Source organism: Suncus etruscus, chromosome 11, assembly GCF_024139225.1.
Source record: "Suncus etruscus isolate mSunEtr1 chromosome 11, mSunEtr1.pri.cur, whole genome shotgun sequence".
Lineage (NCBI taxonomy): Eukaryota > Metazoa > Chordata > Mammalia > Eulipotyphla > Soricidae > Suncus > Suncus etruscus.
Window position 1 is genome coordinate 107,144,412 of NC_064858.1, and position 24,259 is coordinate 107,168,670.

Consider the following 24,259-nt stretch of genomic DNA (forward strand, 5'->3'; position numbering starts at 1 on the left):
TATTTGAGTTTGTGGCCTCTTGAAGGCTTTTTAGGGTGACTAAAACATTCTTCTTGCAGGTCAGAAGGTGGTCTCCTAAATCATTTACGTAGGCCCCAAATGGAGTTTGGCAATTCCCAAATTACTTTCTCAACTCTTCTTCCACATCCCCAAAATAAAAATTCCAGAGACCTGGTCAGAGAAAGAGCCAGGAAGATAATGGCAGATCAAAGAAAGCCAGCCCATCACTTCCAAGAGTACTAGGGAGAGCTGATGGGAAGGAATCCCCGGAGCTTCATTTAGGATAGACTGGAGCACCTCAGTGGGTTTGGGGGTGCGTTTTTAATTTATGGTACCCTGAAGCAATTATCCCAGCAGTCACTGTGCCTGCCCCCATCACAGGCAGGGATGCCTCTTTGCTCTCTCCAGCCTTGCCATGTCTCCCCGCAAATCCATAGAACAGGAAGTGAGGTGTCAGCTGCTAGAAGTTTCTCCACTCGATGAAAGTTCCAGAGAAATCTGTGTGACGATGGCACACACCGTCCCCAAATCAGACGAGTCTCTAATATAGCACACGTGCTGGCTAGTTCTCTCCTCGCCTGTTCCTGCTTGTGGCTAATCTCTCAGATTTTTGAGCTTCCTCAGCTCCCCGCCTTTCCCTGCCTCTAACCTGCTTAATGGAAACTCCATTTGTTTGCTTGCATTTTCCTTGCTTTGCCAGAGATGAAAAGTATTCCAGGATAGATTTCTTTGTAGATCTTTCTCTCATTATTTAAATAAAAGTCTGTTTGTTTTCTGCTCCATCTAACACACATTTCTGCGCTCACATTCATCATCTTGGTTACCTTTTCCACATGCTGCTAAGGCATAATGAAACCTGAGCTGGCCCACGACATGGCATTTTTTTTTTTTTTGGCCTTATTATTCATGGTCTTGTTACGGGCAATGCTACCTACAATGCAGTCCATCATGTATAATATAGCTGCTGTAAACCTGTTCTCTCAAGTACTGTGTCTCAGTAAGTCCATTGTCTCCCATTTGCAAAGCAGTCCCTGCAAGCAGAGAACTCGTATCTGTGAAACTCCAGTTTTTTTTTTTTTTTTTGCAAAGCCTGAGGTCCACAAAGACTTGGACTGAGTTGACATTTTAACAGAATATATTTACCATTTGACCTCCTGGAAAGAAAATGCTGTAGCTTTTCAGAGGAAGAGGTAGGTTTTGAATGGTAGTACAGGGGAGACAGGAAGGAACCAGAAAAGGAACCTTTGGGGTTAGCCTTTTCTACTGGGCCTGGGGTAGAGGTTCTCGAGAGGAGAGAGCCCAACAGGAGTGACCTTGTCAGAGGGGTCTGAGCTGGTTGGGATGTCAATGAACTGTTTATTACTGTGAAATTGGAACAAGGAGAAATAAGGCTCTTTGACTGGCTGAGAGAATAGAATGAGTTAAGTTATATGGTGCTTGGCACAGGCCCTTGTTTTTTGTCCTTTAGAGATCCAGCCCAGAGGCCTAGTCTGTGGTATTTAGTCTGAATCATTAGCATGTTGGCCTGGAAGTGTGAGAGGAAGAACCAGAAAAAACTTACAGTGGTGATCAAACCTGGCAAAATTGGCATGTATCTCTACATGTCTCCTTCATATTCTGAACACATGGAAGCAGGTGGGAGGAAGCAAGGATATATATTTAAAGCCACTAAAGTAATCCAAAAATCCTGGCCTGGGATTGGGGGGACTTCTGTTAGGGCACAATCTTTCACTCATAGATGTTTGGGGCCTGGAAAACCTTGTGTCTCTTCCAGCCACAGCTCAGTAAGTGGGATATGCCTGCAGTTCTGTAAAACTGGGGTTCCCCATTCTCAGGTGATGTTGAAGAAAATCTTATGGGAGCCTGCATTTAGAAATCATGCATATTTTTAGATGAGTCTGAGGTCTGCACCTCCAGCTTGGACCAGGCATGTGGATCTGTGTCCAAGCTTCCATTCAATATGTGAATCGACAGGATAGTTTTGGGGTGTCTCATCTTTCTGCATCAAGCTGTGATTTATTTCATCACCAGGTTTACCTAAGAGTGAGAAGTCTTTCTGGGACTTTTATGCATCAACTGTAATGATCAAAACCAAACAAGGTTTATTATCGCTCTCTCGCATGGGTCATACTAATGTACCAGCTGTGTAAACTTGGCAGAAACTGTGGGGTTATAAAATACACCAGCAGATAGTCTCACGTAACTGGCTATGTGACTCTCATGTCAGGCAGTGATGATTATGCTTTGGTGAGAAGGAGCAGTCCCGGGGAAGGTGAGGGTCGGTCTGTGTTTGGATGAGTGAATCTGATAAAATGCACTGAGTAGGGAACTCTGCTGAGTTTCCAATAAACTGCTCTGTAGGAGACCAGGCCTGAGTATGTTTTACTAGTCATTCTGGAGCCACAGGTTTAGGGGTTCACCTAGAAAAGACCCACGTTATATGTAGCTTACCTCCCTGTGATGTTCCTCCGGCATCTGGGAAGACTCACAACTTGTTCTCAGTTTGCTCTACATGTTGTCCTCCAGGTGCTACTGCTATGGTCATGGTTTCTGATTTCCATGACAGTAAGTTATACTATGTGTTCTGTTGCATATCATATAAGTAAGTATGTGTTGGACAATGAAATGACATTATATGTACTTGTTTTCATGAAGATAAAAAAATATATCTGTCTATCCCCAGTGTCCAAGCAGAAAACTGGCATAGACTAGACTCTTGGTAAATATTCATTGCATGCAAGAATAGTTGAGTGAACTGCCTAGATTGTGTCTCCTTTGTTCTGAAGAGGAAATAACATCTTAGAGAAATTGGCTGAGATTTAATTTGATCTCAGGCACCATGCAACCATTGTGTTTACTCTTTGCTCTCTTCTCTGGAATGTGACGGTGTGCTGTGAGCCTCAAATGAAAAGGGAGCAGAAGTCTCCAAGATGAAACACTCATGGCAGTATCAACAGATATTAGTTACAGAGATATTGGTGGCCATCTTCTCCCTTTCTTGTCTCTTCCCCTCTCTCTCCGTCCACCTCCTCCCTCCCTCCCTCCCTCCCTCCCTCCCTCCCTCCCTCCCTCCCTCCCTCCCTCCCTCCCTCCCTCCCTCCCTCCCTCCCTCCCTTCTTCCCTCTTCCTCCCTCCCTTCTTCCCTCCCTTCCTTCCTTCCTTCCTTCCTTCCTTCCTTCCTTCCTTCCTTCCTTCCTTCCTTCCTTCCTTCCTTCCCATTTTTCTTCCCTCCCTCCCTCCTTCCCAGCTTGCCTTCCTTCTGTTCTTTTTATTTTTTTTTTTCTGACAGTGCTAAGGATATGGATATCAAGGCCTCACATATGCAAAAGAAAGTTTCTAACTACATCTCTGACCTGGCATTAACAATGTGTTTGTGTGTGTGTGTGTGTGTGTGTGTGTGTGTTTGGACCATACCTGGTTGCACACAACTATACAAGGCAAGTGCCTTTCTTGCTATACTGTCTCTTCGATGCTTATTGTAATAATCTAAGAGAAAAATAATTCCCGTCCAATTTGATCTTTTTATTTCAAAATAAATTTGGTGAATGCTGCTGTTCCTACAATTCAATATAATTGACTTTAGAGCCTTTCACACAGTAATACCTGGTGCTGCTTGTGAGTTTGTTGCACAGACACATAGTATTTCCTGTGCATATCTTCGTGCACTCTGCTATCCCCAATAGTCCAATGAGGTGGATCCTGTTATTGTCCCATTAGACAAGTGAGACACTGGAGCTCTGACAACCAAACTCATATGCCCTAAGACGGAGAGCTGCAAAGTGAAGACAGTGTAAGACAGCAGTGGGATAGATGCAGGAAGCTTCTCTTACTCATTGTCAACAGCTGTCTCCTTTTCTGTTGGGTAGGAGGTAGGGAGACTCAGGGATACCTGACCAAGCAGGATGTGTGCAACTTATCAACTCTGGCTCTCACAGGCAGCCTGAGGAAAGGGCCGCACTGTGGCCCAGGCATCATAGAATCTCATAGTTTGCGCCTGACGTTTCAGCGGGGGAAGAAAACTTGCCAAGACCAATACTGGTAAGGGAAGAGATGGAAACACAGGCAGTCTGGGCTGGGGCATGATGCATGTTGAGGCAACAGAGGGGAGTGACAGAGTCACTGGGTGGCAACAAAGGGAGCTGATGTTTCAAGTGGGGTGTCAAGCTCCCCGAGAGTGCTGTGCTTAGTCTCTTCATAAGAAACCTTGAGTTCCTGCTGCAGTTGCTGGACTCGGTGTTTGCTCACTAAATATTTCAGAGAAGAAGGCTTTGTCTGCTCGGCCTATGCTAATAGACAGAGTGGCAGGAGATGCTGCTTTGAAGCTTAAGTATGGGGGCACCTCTTGCGCTGCTGAAGTTCATCTGTGCTCATTTTGGTGGGGAACCAGGGAACAGTCCATACAAATTCACTCTCTAGGGAATACAATTTCTTTCATGCACTGTGCTCCTATTAATAGAAGTAATATTTGAAGAAAGTCTTTCTGGACTATAAAGTCCAAATCCCTGGATCCTTTAAAGAAACATTTGGAACCTTTTTCATCATTTTTTATGGGGATTGCATAGCATTTGAAATTTCAATTATTGAACCTATTGTAATACTGTGGAACCATTGGGAGCACGAAGGAACTTCCAAATAGTCCCAAAACACTGAGCCATGAGGGACTGTGAGTTCGGCTTTCTCCGCCTCCCCCACCAGTACCTGCTCCAGTATCAACCCTTTTAATTTGCTGTTCCCTCTCTCTGTGGGCTTGGAAACTAGATAACCAAATCCATTACAGTTATTTGCCAAGGAAGAGCAAATAGATTTTGATTGAGGAGGCTCACCTACAAATAAAGTGCATTAACTTTAATTTATGGATTTGATAAAATTGATTTTGGCTTTTCCAAGGCCTTTCCCATAACCCCCCTACTCCTGTTTTCTTTCTGGTTTTGGTTTAAAGGAGTAGTTGAAGTCATAGTGCTAATTATCTAAGAATATTGGCAAGAGTGTTTTCCACATTTGTGTCGCCTCAACCTACCTTTCTGGCGCTGCTCTGAGTATATGGTTGTGTCCATTTTCAGTCCGCTTGACAACCTCATGAGAGCCCTTGGATTAGTATTATCATCCCATTTTTTAAGATAAGGAAAGGAAGCCAAGAGAAATACAATGGCAGATCTGGGATTCCAAATTTGGCTGGGGAGGGAGTGGTTCCTAAGGCTGGCCCCTGGCCCCTATCTGCTACTCCCGGTGGCCTCCCTAAGGTGTCTTCTTTGAGCTGGAGTTTTGCTTAGAATATCACCTTTTAGGGGGTGGAGAGATACTCTAGCAGGTAAGACATTTGCCTTGCATGTGGCCAATGTAGGTTTGAATCCAGTACCATGTATACTTGGTTCCCTGAGCACTGCCAGGAATGATCCCTGAGCACTGTCAGTGTGGCACCCAACACATGCAAAACAGAATCCAAACAATCACAATAAAAGTATATGATCTTTTAATTATCAAGTGGCCAATAGGCAGCAGCATATATTGGGCTTTTTTGCCAAGGATACCAAGGATGGGACAAAGATTCAAGGTAGAAACCAGCACCCCTTGTGTTTCTGAATGTCTTAGGGTATGACTTTGAGAATTTTTTTTGGGTTGTTGTTTTTTGGGGTCACACCCACCCAGTGGCGCTTAAGGGTTACTCCTGGCTCTATGCTCAGAAGTCGCTCCTGGCAGGCTCTGGGGCAACCATATGGGATGCCAGATTTCAAACCATGGTCTGTCCTGTGTTGGCTGCATGCAAGGCAAACACCTTACCACTGTGCTACTGTGCTAATGCTCTGGCCCCTGACTTTGAGACTTTTTAAGTGGCATAAGAGAGGAATGAAGGGGGAATCTTTTCCTTTGCTGAATTCAGGTGGAGACTTGGCTTTAACACTCTTATTCTGCCAAGGATCTTATGGTAGCTTCTATGGTAACTCAAAACCACAATCAATGAGGCCTTCTGGTTTATTTAAATAGAGGAGAACTTCTGGTTAAGTTGGGGCACTCAGAATCAGCCTATCAAGTTTATTATTTTGTTTTTGTTTTGGGGCCACACCTGGTAGTGCTCAGGGTTACTCCTGGCTCTGTGCTCAGATATCACTCCTGGCAGGCTCAAGGGACCATGTGGGATGCCGGGGGTCCAATCTGGATCCTTCTTGGATTATCAGCATGCAGGGCAAATACCCTACCAGTGTGCTATCACTCTGGCCCCCCTGATTCAAGTTTAAAGCCCAAAAGAGCCTTCTTGGGGTCTGAACTATTGGAAGCAATTCCTGGACCTGCTTAGGCACACATTTAGACTTGTCACCCTCTTGGGCCCTGAGTCAGTGACAGGGCCAGGAGAGTCAGCTGTGAGTGACCTGCCCACCTCCCAGCTAGGAGCATAGACAGACCCTTCCTGGAGTCCATCTCAGATCATATGCCTGAGCTCTGGAGGCTCAGCTGGAGGTGTGGACTCATCACAGAACCACAGAATAGCTCTAGAGAAGTCTGATGGGTCCCGAGACAGCTGGGATTTGAAGATTTAGATCCCAGCTCTATGTAGCCTCTGAATATTGACCTGGCCTTGTCACTTTTCTTGAGACTTGAGATTTCTGAGCTGTGAAGGAAATATAATAATAACTTCTACCTCTCCGATACATGGCAGAGTTCAGATGAGAGGTTATATATATAAATGCTACAGGGTATTCAGAGCGCGATGTAAATGGAGCTGTTATCCTGATGACTATTATTACTGTTGTTAGTTAAAACAAGACAGATATATTCCTTCCCTGATATATTTACTCCTGGTTGCTGACTTTCCTGGCATATTTCTCTGTGAACCTTTTCCCTCAGCCTTCTCTCAAGATAACTTAGATATGCAAGAGAACTAAAAGCCAAGTTCCATATTTAGTTTCTGACCTTTCCAAGATGGATGATGAGTGGTTTGACCATAATGACTTGCTGCTGAGCATCCTGCCGGGCTGCTGGGCAAGCTTAGCGAGGGGGAAGGAAAATTGAAATCTGGGGTTTGTGTGAAGGCCTCAAAGCGACCCATCCCCTTGCACATAGGATCCCCTGGTTGGGTTGCCCATGCCATGTGCTTCATGGGTCTAGTTTAACCCTAACACAACAGTGTTGATGGTGAGTCATTGTTCTGTAGAAACTCAATGGGGGCTCAAGGCTGTACCTGGTAATGCTTTGGGGACCAGATGTCTCACCAATTCAATAGGATTCAAATCTCCGAGAGATTTGATATTTGAGACAGTATTGCTGCTGATTTTGAAGTTGGGGTGGTAAAGGTCAGAGCTAGGACTGACATGTGGCTCTTAAGAATCGAGTGCAGTGCACCCCTCCCTGGTGAACAACCAGCAAAGGACAAATTCTGTCCATCATGAGGATGAACTTGGAAGAAGAGGATGAACTCAGAGGTAAGGGTTAGACTAATTCCTTCACTTTTTGAGATGCCTGAGCATAGAAGAAGTTTTTCCATGCTGAGCTTTTTGATATCAAGTCTGATGGGCAAACTCAGGTTTGTTTTCAAGTTGTGACTTTTGTGGTCATTTGTGACTCAGTAACAGGTATTAAATATATTCCTTCACCTTCATTTTGTGGATACCCAGAGGCACCTGGATCTTCATGCCTGCGCTGGTCTGGCTAAATGTAACTGATCCTTTAGGTCTAAAGCTAGATGTTAATTCTCTGAGGTCCTCCCCAACCCTGGAGAACTTTGTGTATTCTTAGCTTGTGCTGACTAGCATTCACCCTCAAGGCCAAACTTTCTTGCTGGATGCCTTCTCTGCTTCTCTATATTTTTATAACTTTCTCCATATCTGTTATCTGATCACATTTAAGCCCTCTTTCTCCATGCATCCCTCTCTCCGTGTACTTGGGAGAATGGCTATAACAAAATGCCACACATGACAGACCATTTTTCCCGTTCCAGTTCTGGAAGCTAGAAGTCCAAAGCCTAGGTCAACTGCTGAGTGCTCTGTGAGAGATACTGTTTGTCTCTCTTCATTTTGGGGGATGACCGGCAGCATGTGCCCTGCATCCCTCGGCTAATAGCCACATCATGACTACTGCTTCCCATGACTGACTCTCTGGGTGTCTGTGTCTTTATTAATCTTCTCAGAGGCTCTCCAGTCATTGGATTTGGGCTTACCCCCAAAAGAGTTACCCCACCGTAATCTCTTAACCTTGGGGTCACATTGACAGGGATCAGAGATAAGGGCTTAAAAGCGCCATTTGAAGGGACAAAATGACACAGCATTTCCTTGAAGTAACCCTACTCATGACATGACAGGATCATGTCCAGAATTGGCATGCTGCCTGACTGGTCATAGAAAGCTGGTGCTTAGAGTAAAGGGGTACTCAGGTGCTGGCAGGGCAGTTTCTGGTGTCCTTCTATGGCCAAGTTGCCTCCTACTTTGGCAGAGGAGGACCTTTCCCTGGGGAGGACTTGCAAATTAGCTTAGTCTTCAGGGCAAGACCCATTCCTCCTCTTTATTTCTTGTCTCCTTTCTTTCTTGGCCTGTGAAGAATGAAAAATATATATAGTCAGATATTATAAGTGTGTATCTCATGGTGATTTAACTAAAGAATTAAAAAAGAAAGAAAAGAAAAAAGAAATGTAGTCAGAATGGAAGGTCCCAGGGCAAGGCAGCCTTCCAGATTGCAACAAGTCCAGTCTGGACACCTCCTTGGCTCCCTCTTGCTTTTGTGAGTGGGTGGAGGATGCCTTGGACAGCCCTAGTGGTGGGTCATGGTGACCAGGGAAGGTCTAAGTTGGCCTCACTACTCGGTGCTGGCACTCAGGGCTATGTAAAGTGGGTTTGGCAGAGACCTCGGGGCTGACTTATTTTTGCCAAGGTTCAGCCCAAACAGGGGGAATAACTCTAGAGGCAGACATGAGATGACTCAGTCGGCATATTCCATACCCTTTAAAGTGGTGTCCTCCTTCACTGCCTGCTTCTGCAGTCATTTGTCATTGTTGTGGGAGATGGTGGAAAATGCCTGTCCCTCAGTTATTCCAGAAAGAGTTCTGGTAGATGGACAATTAGGGCTGTAATCTCCCAGAGCTCCCAGAAGAAAGATCTGTTCACTCCCAGAATCAATTTCTGGGTTCGTAGACAGGAAGAAGAAGAAATGTTGGTTGAATACTTACTGTGATACAAAGTGCTGCAACTATAAAATTTGCAGAAATGGATTGTTCCCTGACCTTGAGAAGTCTGTTTTATGATGGCAGCATGTATCAGGGTCCCCCCTTCTTTCTCTCTCTCTTTCTCTCTCTCTCTCACTCTCTCTCTCCTCTCTCTCATGAGCTGTAGTCTCCATGACCCAGCTTTCGATACCTGGCAACTTCTCAGCATCCCCACGAGTGGATGATTCCACTTGGCCATGTCACGAGAGCTCAGTGCAAACTGCTCCATCCAGGGAAGGCTGAAGAAGTGTTGGAAGATTGGTCCACTCAGCAGGCTGCTTGGCCAGCATGTCTCGCCTTGGTAGCTCTTTGTTCTTTTCCTTCTTACTGACATGAGCAGAGTGAAAAGGACTATGGAGTCAGCAGTGTGAACTTCTGGATTGTCTTGAGTTTTGTGTCTGCTGTGCACTTGGTCTGCTTCCATCTGGCAGAAGCATGAGGGGAGCCATATTCTCTAGGGTGGCACTTTCCTTTGGTGGCAGCCGATGTACCAAAATCAGCTTCATGGAAGCATGGTCATGCAGTGCACACAAGAAGAACATGAACTAGAAACCCATCTAGGTATTTGGGACTCTCCATTCCTTTATTTTAGAAGCAGTGCCAAGTGGATAGGAGATAGGTAGGAGACACCCTCTAGGTGTTGGGTTTTACTGACCTACTCTTATCAAACTGGGCTCCTTACCATGTTCCCTTGGCAAGGATTCTTGTCACTTAGAAGTTTCTGTCACTTCTACTGCCTGGGCTCTGCCTTACCTACCTCACTTCACTATTAGCCCTGTGACAGAGAAGCAGACAGGCTAAAAACATCAATTCACTGCTCGGGCAATCACTGATGACTCTAAGAACAAGGAGTTCAAACTCCTGGAGAAGATCTTTAAAATCTTTCTCCACATGATTGCTCATGAATTCCTCCCTTGAACCCCAGTGGAATAAGCCAGTGATAGTACCAAAGTTACATTTCAAGGGAGGAAACCAAAGTTTAAAACATATGTAAAAATTACTTTTTAGGAATTTGTGAAGAAAACAAAAAGAAATAAAAATTAATACAACCTAACACTTGACATCCCTTCATGTTCCCTCTCAAACTGTGTATTTGAGATGAACTTAAGAGGATTTTGTTGAGAAGACTGTTAGTATAAGATTTTCATGGCTTTTGTTGAGTTATGGTGGTGGCTCTGCTTGTCTTAAGCCTGTCTCTGGCTTACTTTCCCCTACCTCTGCCATCCTTTATCCAGTAGTGCCCTCTGTCCATGTGCTTTTTTTCTGTCCATTATGCTTAGTTTTCTTTAATGTTGCATAAAAACATTTGACTATAATCTCTGCTTAATGAAACTGGTAATGTTTAAAGAAAGTAACTATGGTAAATTGGTTAGTTAATCCATCTGAAGATAAATTATCCATGGTCAGTAGACCTAAGACATATGGAGAGGTTAGGACCAATTGTGTGATTTGGATATTCAGATGTTATTAGTAGTAGTCTAAAAGAAAAATGATTAGAGTGGACTGGAGGGATGGGAAGATGAACTTGGTGATGCCTAGAAGGTTATAGAGAATAGCAGAAGTGGAGGGACCCTTGGTAAGAAAATTCCATGGTGAAGGTACCATTTTGACATAATTACATGGAATTCTCCCAAGTTTATTATGGGAGCATTCTTGGGATGAGTTACATTCATTCATTGACAAATATGTAGGAAGCACCTACTTTGTGCTAGACACAGCAATGATTAAGACTCATCTATAGTTGCTTTCCCAAGGGACTCTATCCTAAGAAACAGGCCTCTAACATCTAATTAGACGCCTGATTATTTAATTATAATTCATCTATAAACTATTTTTTATGCTTGACTATGACTTCATTTTAAGTTGATACCTTATTGCACTGAAAAAAACCTCCTGAACTAAAGATTGCTTTATTGTACGAAAGAAAAGCTGATCATAACAATGAAATTTATTTTAAATGTTAAAGATGAAAACATATTTTGGGGTAGATTGTGGAATTCCTTTTTAGTCTGATAAGGTAGCAACTGAATCATAAAACCTGAGACGTATGAAGCAAAGGGATAGAGGATGAGGAGGAAATATGAGTTTCCATGGAAGAGTAATCTATTGCAAGATATCTTCGCTGTTATCTTGGCTGGATATTTGTGAATCCAAGAACAGTCCCCAGAATGAGAAATTACTTCCCATCCCCTTGTCCCCTTTCGGGGGAAGACCTTGGAAATATTTATCCGCAGCAAATAATAATCCACACAGACCAGAACGATAGGGTTTAAAAGATCGGGCAAGGAGAGCCAAAGAATCCTCCTGCAGCCAGCAGCTTTTCACAGAAGGACCCCTAACTCCTGTCCCTCCAGCTATTTATTCCCAACTCCACAGCGCCCCACCTGGAAGGGTTAGGTGGGGCAAAAGTCACAGAACAATCCTAAGGAGACACTTTTATATACAATTCCAAGAATCATCTTATGGAAACTTTTTCATATGCTACAATCTATGATTATATCAAATAAGGGCATACTTGTCGTAGATACAAAGTGAATATTCCAGAGGGAACAAAAACATCTCCCAAAAGAAAAGAATTGAGCAGAATATATTTATTTATTTTTGGGGGGTCACACCTGGCAGTGCTCAGGGATTACTTCCGGCTCTGCTCTCAGAAATCGGCTCTAGCAGGCTCAGGGGACCATATGGGATGTTGAGGATTTAACCTGGGTCCATCGTGGGTCATCAGCATGCATGGCAAACGTATTACCGCTGTGCTATTGCTCTAGCCCCATGAGCAGAATTTTGAACTCTGGCACATTAGAGGTAAGATTGTTCAAGATGAAACTCAATTAATATGCAAGGAAAGTTTCTGGTTTAGAGGATGTTTTAACCGCCAGGAAGATGCTGAGCCCCTAAGTGCTGCCTGCTGTCACTTCTTACCCATCAGGCTGATTTGAAATTCTGGGTTGTCAAAGTCATGTTTTTGCTCCCAGTAACTAAGCCATGTCTTGCAAAGCTTGTTTAGTTTTGTAAAAAGAAAAAGTTGTTCTAGTTATTTTATAGTTTTTGAATTAGGAGGGCTTTCTGCTCACAAAACATTTTTTTTTCTTGCTTCCAATGTAAAATTCTTGGGTTTGGCCATTCAGAGCTAAATAATAAAACTTTCATGCTTGCTCTTTTATATTCTGGTGGGCCATTGCCTCCAGGAGAGCCGTTTTATAGCAGACCTTTGCAATCCTGCAACTGAAAATCAGAGCTTCACACATTGTAGGTTCCTCAGACTGGAAATTGATTTTTGTATACCTGTTTCATAACAAGAACTTCTCATTGTACTTTATTAGTTTGCCTGTTCATGTCTTTCTTAGTCTTGTATTCACTCAACAGCCACTTATTGTGTCTTCTATACTTTAGGGGCATTCAATGATAGAAAACACTGGAATAGAGGTTCTAGATTAATCGGTTTCTATACAAGTCAAATATGGCCGACTGTGAGGTTCAGTGGAAAGTCAGTTTTCCTGGCTTTTGACTTCCTGGCTTGGAATGTCCTGATCGTCCATCAGGCCCAGCAGCAGAAAAGAAAATGCAGTCCTGGGACCAGATACTAAACTCACTGTCTACCCTTGGGCAAGTTACTTAACCTTTCTGAGCCTCCCTCAGTTTCCATACACCACTTAGTGCTAATTATAAGGGTACAACTCACAGACAGGGCTTTTGCAGAAACATTATCTCATTAGAGATAATGCTTCTAAAAGCTCCTTGGAAATTGACTTATTATTCAAATGGAAGTATTGTTAGTTTATTATTGACTGCCTACTAATTTCATACGATGGGGGTGGCAAAAAGTGAGAAGGCACCGTTGTTCCCACTCAGCCTTCTTTCCGGGCTGTATGTTCTTTCTGGGCAAGGAAAGACCAGCCGACATTCAAATTAAGAGAATCAATGAAGAGAATCCTGTTTTAAGAAGGGAGAGAGAGCTGGATAAACTCTCTGGACTTTTCTTGTTAGGAAATTCTAGTTGGAGTCAGGGCAGGTTGTTTTGGGGACTGATAGGAATCAGCATATGAATCATCTTCTGACTCTCATCATTAGTGAAATCACTCTTTATCAGGAACCAGCACGTGGTCAGGGACATAGAGTTTGGCTGAATGCTTGCAGAAATAAAAACCAAGACTTACATCCTTACTGGGAGCAGATAAGGGGATTTCCAAGAGGGCTGGAAACGTTTAGGTTTAATGTCTTTGGGAAAGGTGGTTGCAGAGCTGGGCCTTCACCTAAGAGGGGGCAGAACATAGAGCCACCTGGTGAGGTGTTCTGTGTTTCAGGCGACTTGATAGCATTTAGATACCCTTTTCCTATTTCTTTAGAAGAGGTTGTTCTCTGGTCTCCGTATCTTTTGTTCATTTGCCTGGGAAAGAGAGCAGTATGAATCCCAACCCAAGCATCTCTCTGGACCATTTCCTCCCCTTTCTACAGAAGCATGTGTGTGTAGTCATTTGTATGGTTTTGTCTGTGACTTTTCCTTTAAGGAAAATATCTAAGGGTAAGTGCGACCCGAAAAAGGCTATTTGTGCTGGAGGGCAGTGAGAAAAGGGCACCTGGAGTTCACCAAGATGGGGCCAATTAGAGGAAGGACAGACAAGTCCTTCCCAGCAGACTTCAAAACCTCCAATTATCCAAAGAAGTTTATTTCATGGAAAAAAATAATACATTTGTCCAAATGTTAAAGTTTTCTTGTGTTTTAGAAGCTTCCCAGAAATTGAGAAAGTTAGATTATATTTAAAGGAATGGGCCTGGGGCGTTAGAGCAATAGTGCAGTAGGTAGAGCATTTTCTTTGCACATGGCCAACCTGGGTTTGATCCCTGGCACCTTATATGGTCTTCCCCTAGCACTGCCAGTAGTTTCCCTGAGTGCAGAGCCAGGAGTAATCCCTGAGTACAGCCAAATGTGGCTCCCAGAGACAAAAATAATAATAATGAAAAAAAAAAAAAAAAAAACGGGCCACTCCAAGAAAAGGAAAGTTGCAATCTGTGTTCCATGGCAGAGGTGGAAAGGGGAGATGGAATCTGTTAGCCCAATGGCTTCCTTCCAGATTGCCTGTTCTGTCTGACATTCATGAGATGGAAGATTATTGACAGCTTCCTCAGGGGACCTCGGGGAGTAAAAGGCCACCGATGGGCAAAGCAGACACTTTCTGGGGCTAGAGACTTCATTCAAGTTATTTTCTTGGAAATATTTTCTAAGGAACTTGCCTCTTTTTGACATTTGTGAGGTCATTTTTATAAACTCATTTTTAATGACAGGAAGGTGAGATTGTGAAGAGAGATAAGGTCAAATGAAGCTCGGGATTAGCTGGAGGAAGAGGGACAACCAAAAGAGACGTGGAGAACATGCATCTCATAAAAACACGTGTCCAGTGTGTTTTTTAAGGAATAAAATATGAAAGAAAATTATGAAAATGCTTGGTTCAGATCGGAAGGATAGCAAATGTACATTATGAAGTAAAAGGCTTCTCTTTACTTTCCTTTTTTATATATCTATTTTTATTTATTTTTTTAAATAAAATCTTTAAGCATCATGATTACAAACATGTTTGTAGTTGGGTTTTAATTATAAAAAAAAGAACACTCCTTCACCAGTGCAACCTTCTCGCTACCAATGATCCCCAACTCCCTCCTCCCCCACCCTCTGCCTGTATTCGAGACAGGCATTCTACTTCTCTCACTCATTAACGTTGTCATGAGAGTTGTTACTGTAGTTATTTCTCTAAATGCATTCTCTCTCCTTTCTACTGCCTTTGTTCTGGTAGGTAAGTAGGCAGCGGGTTTTTTCCAGGTGAATCGTTTGAAAACCTTACTCCCAAGTCCTTGAGCCTCCGAGTTCTTTTTTATATATTTTTTTATTTAAGTAGCATGATCATATTTGGGTTACAGTCATAACCAGAACATCCCCCTTCACCAGTATAACATTACTCCCTTCCCCTTCCCATCCCCTGCCTGTATTCCAGATAGGCATTCTACTACAGTTATTTGTTTTTCAGTTCAGTAAGTTGTATTTTTTTTCCTTAAAGGATAAGAGTAAAAAAATATAGTAAAGGTATGATAGTGGCAATGGCTGTTGTTTGCATAAGTCCAGAAAAATTGGAAAATGGAGAAAAACTCCTTGACCTGATTACAAAAAGGCCTCACCCTAGAAGTTTATTGGCATAAGACAGACTCTGGGTTCCAGGCATACCAGTTCATCCAACTCCAGTCATTCTCAAGGTCCCGGTGAAACTTTTTCACACTTTAGCTGCTGTTGGTATCAGATTCTTATATTTAAAGACTCTGGAGTCTGTGCATTTCTTTCATCGATGTCAGGCTGATGTGGAGCATCCTCTAGTTTCAGCATACCATTAAATACGGAGCGATCTGCCCTGCATGCAGACTGTTGCTGAGTCGTCTGGGTGTTGGGAGCACTCTTTGGAGTAAGTCAATGCCAAAGCAGTGATAGGTCTTCCCTGGTAGAGGCTTGGATCCTGGTAATGTTATAGACAATTGTGATTGTTTTCATAGATGGTATCCATGTTTAGGTGTGTGTGGGTGATGCCCATTCTTCTGAGGCCTGAACCAAATCATTATGCCAATGTTTAGGGTAAAAGGCCTAATTACATTACCAAATTTGTGTTCCCATCTCTATTAGATAAGAACTTGTTTGCATATGTATTATTTTCCCATTTTAATGTGCCTATGCAAAAGAGAAGCAATGCCACAAGATATTATTGGTGCATCTGGGGGCCGACAAACTTGGTACAAACATGACATCTATACAGCGATACTCTTCTACCAGTATTGCTTATAAAACAGATCTCAAAAGGGGGAAATCAAACAATCAAATAACAAATCCAGTGGGCAAAATTGACGCATGATTTTGGATCACACGAAAAGTTGTGCAGGGGTCTCTCTGGAAACCAAGAGCCATCACTATATCTGGTAACAGTTAGGAAGATTTTGTCAGCTGGACTGAATTTATGCAACTTTGAGGCCCTTTTTTATTTTTTACTGTTTGTGTGTTCACATGCATACATATACACACATGCACTTCTATAAAACCTGTCAAATGTTACTGACTGCATTGAAGGAATTAGCATTATAAAATCATAAAGAAATCTCTGATGGGACTTTCAAGTAGAGAACCAGGAGAAGGAAAAGCCTCAACATTTCCTGTGCAGCAAACCAATCATCCACACAACCACAGGAATCTCTGATAAATCTCTTGTGAAATCCATTCCCTCCTGCCTGACAGTTCTCCTTGGAAATGTTAGCTCTGCCTTTCACAGTAAAATATTGTGTGGGAAAGACCTGCCATGAAGATACTGATCCCACTTTTAGGTAAGGAAAGAGGCCTATGAATCTGACTTCCCATCACTGCTCAGAGATACCATATGTTGACCTCTGAATTTTACATTTGTGCATGTAATCCAACTCTTTCTATTGGCTAGGCCAGGGTTTCTGATTTGGAGAAATACACTACAGTTCGGGGTTCTGGATCATGTCTTTCATGTTGCTGCCAATCACCTTTAACCTTCCTAAGAACAGTTGCTACCATTAAACTTCCTGGGTGATTGTCATGTGCTAGAGATTCAATCTTATAACATTGAAAGGATAATCTTTCTTCAAAGAGAATGCTTTTTTCTTTTCTTTTCTTTTCTTTTTAGCTCTAGTTTGCAAACAAGAAGGCTGGTTTAGAGTAAAGGTGAGCTAGTTCAGATGATCTAGCCATTGTAGAATTTGAAGTAAGTTTTGTGGGCTCATAAGAGCATGCACTTTTAGTTTCAAGTTTAAAACCCAGTCTATCCCAGATAGTGTTAAAGAAACCTGGAAAGTGGAGAAGGACTGTGTCTGAGGGCACAGAAATGAGCAGGTGAGAATTCTGCCCTTGGGTTTGTGGTTCTGTGGTCTGTGCATTATAGAAAGCCATCATACAGATGGGCTAGCAGGTATTCATGGTGTGTGCACGACTGGAAGCCATCATACAGATGGACTAGCAGGTGTCCATGGAGCTCAGGCCTCGAATTCTGTCGGACTAATGTAGAATCTATTTTTAGGTCTGTCCAGTGGAGATCTCCCCTCAGTTTTGAGCTTCATGAGGATCAGCTGGGGACCAAATTGTCTCTAGAAAGATGTAGTCTTGTAGGGTCGGCTGAGCAGCAAAAGAAATCTTGCATGACAACCTTTGGACTTATGTAGAATTAACTTGGAAACTGATGAGTCTGCTATATCTGAGAACTCACTAAGGGCAATGAAGTGTCCAAGGTTGAGGAAAAAAGGGCAACTTGGACTCTTTTTGGGATCCTGGGCTTTGTGCAAGTGACTCTTTGGAAAAGCTCAGATGAGAGCACGTGTTCAGACTCCTGCCAGGCCAGTGTGAAGAAGCAAGCTGAGTGTGCAGCCATTCTAGGCTGAACGCCAAAAGAAAGAGCAAGAAACCTGGCTTATTATGGGAAACATCATAGTTCCTTCTCTTGGATTCACTAAAAAATAAATCCAGGCCCCATTTAATATTTGGATGACAGAATTTTCTCTATTGATGACATCTAGGAAAATCTCAACTATATCAATTCTTCTACTTTTTTTTTTCTTTAATTTTTTTAAAAACCACTCAGACTGCATCCTCTCCCTCTATCCTTCAAAAGGAAGGGAAGAACGATCATCAATGGCAAAAGGCAGCCGCAGAAGCGACACCTAGAGCCGGCTTCACGCTCAGGAGAGGACGCTCTGACTCCTCCTCGTGGGTTCGGGTGCTCTACACGATCAGAGAAACTTCTCTAGTAAGATAAAAATATGGAACGCTTCATGAATTTGCGTGTCATCCTTGCGCAGGGGCCATGCTAACCTTCTCTGTATCGTTCCAATTTTAGTATATGTGCTGCCGAAGCGAGCACAATTCTCCTACTTTTAAAGAGCACATTACTATCTTCTTGCTTTAAACAGTATCTTATTTTATGTATTTATTTATTAATTACCATACCAGAAAGACTCTTGGATCAAAAATGCTCTTGAATAAGAGATAGTGACCTAAAATGAAGAATAGGAAGGATTTATGGAAGATGATGAACATGACATCGTAGAGCCAACACCCAAATGAGAGGGAGCAATTCAGTGGGTATGGACAGGTCTTGTTCTTACTGGACCACAAAGCTAGGTTGCTGAAGAAGTTGGAAGCCTGAACCTAGGACACTAGCTAAAGGGGAATGTTGGCCCTATCAGTGATTTGGGGAACTAGATAACAGATAGAAGTTAAGGAGCTCTGTGAGTAGAGACCAAGCAGAGTGCGGAAAGCAATGACATGTATCTAGGTTTGTCAACTGGTGATGAGGTTTCCCTAACTCCTCCAGAAATAGTAGGTGTTGGGATCCATCAAAGAGATGGATCGGAGCCAGAACTATAGTGCAGACGTAGGGCATTGCATGTGGCTGAGTCTTGGGAACTCAGGATGGACCTCGGATTTGATCCCCAGCACCCATACAGTCCCCCAAGCCAGGAACGATTTCTGAGCGCATAGCCATGAGTAACCCTTAAGAATCACCGGGTGTGGTCTAAAAAACAAAAACAAAGGCAAAATAAATAAATAGAAGGAGATGGATCAACTGACCCTTATGAAGTTGCAGGGTTTGCTGGCCCAGTGCTTGGAAGTTGGTGTGTGTCCTTCACTGACTGATCAACAGAATTCAAAAGCATGCAGTCTTCTAGTCTCACTCTGTCTCCCACTGGGTATGGAGAACAGAACAGGCTCCCAAGATAAGAATTGCCTGCTGCAGAGGAAGAGGAGTCCCATTCACCTGGAATATGCTCTCCTCTATCAGGAGCTAGAAAACAGATTGCTGTATTTCAGACCCTCTGTGAGTGCTGACAGAAAGGGCATTTGGTGAAAGATGTGTGTGGAATGCAATTAATACTTATTTGCATTCCTCTTTTAAGACAATGGCACCGTAAAAAATGAACCCATAAGTTTGAATTTTTAGTTTTCTTCTGCTTCTGAAAGAATAATAGAACTTCTTTGGCTTTTGTTCTAATAACGCTGAGTACCAAAACCTTGTAGTATCTAGGTGCTTTTATTGTTCCGGGGAGAGGAAAGGACAGGCACACCCAACAGTACTCAAGATTTATACCTATCTCAGTGCTTAAAGATTATTCTTGGTAGTGTTCAGAAGACCAATCATAAGAAATTAACCCCTGTTCAGCCTCTTGCTATGCAAGCACTTTTCTCTTGTATTATCTTCGTGGCCCAATTTTTCTCTCCTTCCCTCCCATCTCTTTTCCTCCCCTCTCCTCTTTTCCTTCCCCGCCCTGCCCCACCCCTCCCATTTCCTTTCATCTCCTTCTTTCCTTTTTTTTTTTTTATTTCTTTCATTTCCTTACCCATTGGTGCTCAAGGATTACTCCTGGCTTTGCACCCAGGGCCCACTCTGGCTTTGTATTCAGGGATCAATTCTGGAAGTACTCAGGGGACCATATAGGGTATGAGGAATCTACCCGAGTCAACCATGTTCAAGGTAATTTCCCTACTCACTATATGACCTCTCTGGCTCCTTCCTTCCTTCCTTCCTTCCTTCCTTCCTTCCTTCCTTCCTTCCTTCCTTCCTTCCTTCCTTCCTTCCTTCCTTCCTTCCTTCCTTCCTTCCTTCCTTCCTTCCTTCCTTCCTTCCTTCCTTCCTTTCTTCCTTCCTTCTTTTCTTCCTTCATTTTCCTTCCATTTTTTCCTTTCTGTCTCCTTCTCTCACTTTCTTTTTCTTTTCTTCCTCATTTTTTTTCTCTTGGGCAGATAACATAGGAAATATAGTGATAAATATGGTGATAAATATAGTGATAAATCTAAGATTTGGGATATCTTTGTGTCCTGTGAGTTTTTCTTTGTGTCAGTTGATTCTTCTTACTGAACCCACTGCTGGTCAGATGTCATTGAGTTTCACTGGGCTCATAAGCATTGTTTGTGACAGAATCTACAAGTAGTAGGATTTGTCCACTGGACATAAGACTCTAATGTTGTAGGAATCAATATATCATTGTAGCTAAAAGAAAGCTTGACTATTATCTGATTATTTCTCTAACATTTTAAAGAAATCTTGGCTTAGGAAGATTTTGCTCAGATATAGGGAAAATTGAAGACATTTTTACTGTGGCAAGTTTGCTTGTTTGTCCATGTTGACTGACTAGTGTAGTTAGAAAGTAAAATTTAGGATTATGTTTACAGGTTTTTGAGGAACCATTTTAATGGATTAAAAACTGAGCTCATAATATTTTTCTATGGTAGTGCTACATCCATCAGTGTTTGGGGGCCTATTCCTAGTGATTTCTCATTACTTACTCCTCAGTAGTGCATGGAGGATCACGTGATGCCGGGGACCATTGGATCTGGGTCTATCTGGGTCTACTGCATGAGAAGCATGCAGTCTAAGCCTCAGAGTCATCTTCCTCACCCTGAGATCACCACTCTTAACACATTCATATTGGAGTAGTAGAACCAAAAATAGACTTTTCCTTTTCAGGAGCAACTCTGCATAGAAGACTAACTGGCTTTGAACCCTGTTTCTATCTTATCCTTTCAGTATTCAAGCCAAGGGATCTGGCCAGAAAGCTCAGTATGTTCCAGACAGAGAGCAAGCTCTTCTCAGAGAAGGAGATATGAAGCTGGGCACAGAGTCAGGTTTGCAGAAATGGCTTTGTATTGGTGAGGAAGGGAGATTTATACTTTGCCTCAGCTTCTATCATGATGAGAGTACTACAGAAAAGTAGGGATGTCACCACATTAAACTTGTCTTCTGTCCTCAAGAAGCCAGAAATTGGTTCTGATGTCTGAGTAGAGCAGCCACAAATTAGGCAGAGCCCAGGTCACTACTGCATGTTATTTCTGAGTATGTGATGCTATAGGACTATCTCTGCCTGGGAGGGGCATGACAGTCAATGATGACTTGTAAGTTAGCCTATATGAGCAGATATTTTGTTTTTTAGCTTGAGCCTCTCAAATAGTATTTAGGCCTAAGGGACCCTTTACAGTGAGTGTTTCTTGGCCAACTTGGCCAATAACCAATTATCAGTGAAAGGGCCCAAGTATAATGTGCTACTCTGACCTTAAATGACAGGGTTTACCCAGGGCTACCCCAGTGGTTCTTGGAAGCCTTCAGGGCCTCAGAGGATGACACTTGGGGCCCATGATATACTGGGGGTTAAATCACAGTTAGTTGTATGCAAACCATGTACCTTAACTCTCTGAGAAGAGATTGGTGGTGGTGGTGGGAGGGGAGGTGAGTTGAATAGTGGTTTTTCTGGCTTGCTCCTAGCATTGTGCTGAGGAATCACTCCTGGAGGTGCCCTGGGGACCATATATGGTTCCCAGAACCAAACCAGGATTGACCATGTACAAAACAAGAACCTTAACACGTGCACTATCTCTAGCACCCAGATTACTAACCTTTATGTTTCTAGTGCCTTGATGAATCTGTGTTTAGAACTACAGCTTACAGTTTTCTAAGGGCACAGCAATGAAATTTATCACATTTTGGTCCGCACCTAATGGTAAGAACATGTTGAGAGAGGTGCTCATTCAAAAGATGGCACAGACTCCACTAATAATAGAAACAATTTATTCCACCTAACTTTTAGAGTGATAAAATTTTCAGTATGTATATGACTCCAGAATAATTAACTACACTTCCCAGCCTTCTTATGCTTAATGAAATTGTGTGATTTAGTTCTAGCTAATGGGATGTCAGTCTAAGTGATATGTGTGTTTCCGGGTTTTACTTTAAAAGGAAAGAAGTATCTGCTTTTTTCCCTTTCTTTCTGCTCACATAGGAGCCATTTCAGATTATGCCCACGATAGGAAACCCCTCATGGTGGTAGAACAGTGCTTTAGAACCTGTGCCCCAAGCAACTGGAGGGGAGCTTTCGAACCTGAACCAACCTGGACTTTGCTGTGTTATAGTTGATAAGTGACCCTTCATATGGAAGCTTCTTACTTTTACCTCTTACTTTATCAACAACAGCTCAAATGATAACTTCTTATAACTAACTGAGGACTTTGGTTATAAATAGAGCAATTGCTAGTGTTTGGTTAAGATGGCCAAATTGAAGAACACCTCATCAAAAAGTTAAAGACTTGTTTCTCTTCCTTCCCTTCCTGGTTCCCACCAAGTAGAGAGCTGGTGTCTAAGAGGAAGAATGGTCATGTTGTCTGGTACTGGATGTCTTCCAGCTCTCTTTCTTGGGTTGTCATCCATTTCTGGCTTCAGCATGTGGAAGCATACATGTTGAAGTTGGGAGAAAGGGGCTGGAGTCAGCACAAGATGCTTGTCTTGTGTGTGACAGACTGGCTCGATTCCTGTCACTGTAGATGGTTCCCCAACACAACCAGGAGGGATCTTTAATCACAAAGCCAGGTGTAAAAGCTCTGAGTACTGTGGGTGTGCCCCTCCTGACCCCCATCCCATTTGGGATATAGATGAAGGCTCTAGAAGTTAAAAAACAACAGCAAAATGTTTGGGTCATCTGGTCAGCATGTTATAAAATAGAGTGAAGACTTAGGACACTATCATTTCTAATCCAGCTTTAATAATAAATGTCAGAGTCCAGTGAGTCAGTGAAGCTGCTGATTTTCCTTTAGAGTATACCCAAGTCAACTTGTCCTAAAACAACCTATCGGAGCTGGCTGAGAAAACAGTAATATTTTTTATTTTATTGACAGGTAATATTTATTTTATAGAATCAGTCTACTGAAATCGTTACTCATTTTAGGATGGAGGTACCTTTCTTTATTGTTATAAAAATTTACCTACAGAAAAGTGACCATTTGAAGCATTTTAAGATGCTTCAATGGCCTCTGGGCTTTCACAGGAGTGTGCAGCCAACACCAGAATTCACCTCCAGAGTTTTTTCATCTTCCCAAGCTATAATTAAATCCTATTAAGCAAGAACTCCCCAATACCCTCAGACCTTACCATTCTACTTTCTGCTGAATTGGAGGGACCACACAGACCCAGGAAACCTTGAAGAAGTGGAACCATATTAAATTGGTCACTGAGACCTCTTTTGATTAAGGTGAGAGAAAGAGAGAGAGAGTTGAATATATCCCTGCTAATGGGAAATAACTAGGAACCATGTTCACAGGGAGAACAAAGACTCAAAACTAGTTCTGCTTCCTCTGTTGGTTGGTATAGGATGTGCAACTCTCTGGTCAAGTGGCTCCTATCATTTTCCCTTCCAGCTCTCCTTCCTGAGAAACAATGAGTAGGATCTGGTTTCATTCAAGGACCCTAGGCTTGAATAAAAAATGAGATAGTTGGATATATTAAACATTTTGGAAAAGCTAAAAAATTCCCAAGCTCCCCAATTCTTTTTTTTTTTTTGCTTTTGTTTTTGTTGTTTGGGCCACACCTGGCAGTGCTCAGGGGTTACTCCTGGCTCTGAGCTCAGAAATTGCTTCTAGCAGGTGTGGGGGACCATATGATCTTCTGGAGATCAAACCTGGGTCTGTCCTGGGTCAGCCATGTGCAAGGCAAATGTCCTACTGCTGTTGCTTCAGCCCCAACCTTCCCATCAGCCATCTGAAAGGTCTATGCTTTCAGACCTTCCTTTTCCCTTGTCCCCTCTATGTTCTCTGCTTCAAAGTGTTGTCAGAACTTTTCAGTTCAGGAATGACAAACCAGTGAGAGATTACAGGGCTTTAGGCACTTGCCTTGCATGTGGCCAAGCCCAATTGGATTCCTGGCATTGAATATGATCCCCTAAATATCACCACGTGTGATTCCTATGTACAGAGCTAGGAGAATCCCAGAGCTCTGTCAGATGTGGTCTCCAAAAGCAGACAAGAAAAAATTCAGGAATAAGTAAGACAATTCCCTCCCCCAATGATTCTCCTGAGGCTGCTTTTCTAACCAGTCATATTTCCTGAGAATTCAATAGGCCTTCCCAGAGGATATTTTTTTCCTTTAGGTCTTTTGTTTAAAAATCATTAGTTCTTCATGACAAAGGGAGGCTTAGTCATCTTCTCCCAGTGACAGGCTTTACTTAAAAAACAAACAACTACGGAATCCTCCATCCCACTGTAGCCATGTG

The 24,259-nt window shown here is 42.7% G+C and overlaps 1 protein-coding gene and 1 pseudogene across 1 annotated transcript in view; one reads left to right on the plus strand and one right to left on the minus strand.

The window, feature by feature from the left end:
• The window catches only part of CACNA1C (calcium voltage-gated channel subunit alpha1 C), a 657,609-nt gene that overhangs the window by 78,499 nt on the left and 554,851 nt on the right, over window positions 1–24,259 (plus strand). The window lies entirely within an intron of this gene.
• LOC126023357 (uncharacterized) lies at window positions 17,803–18,000 on the minus strand (annotated as a pseudogene).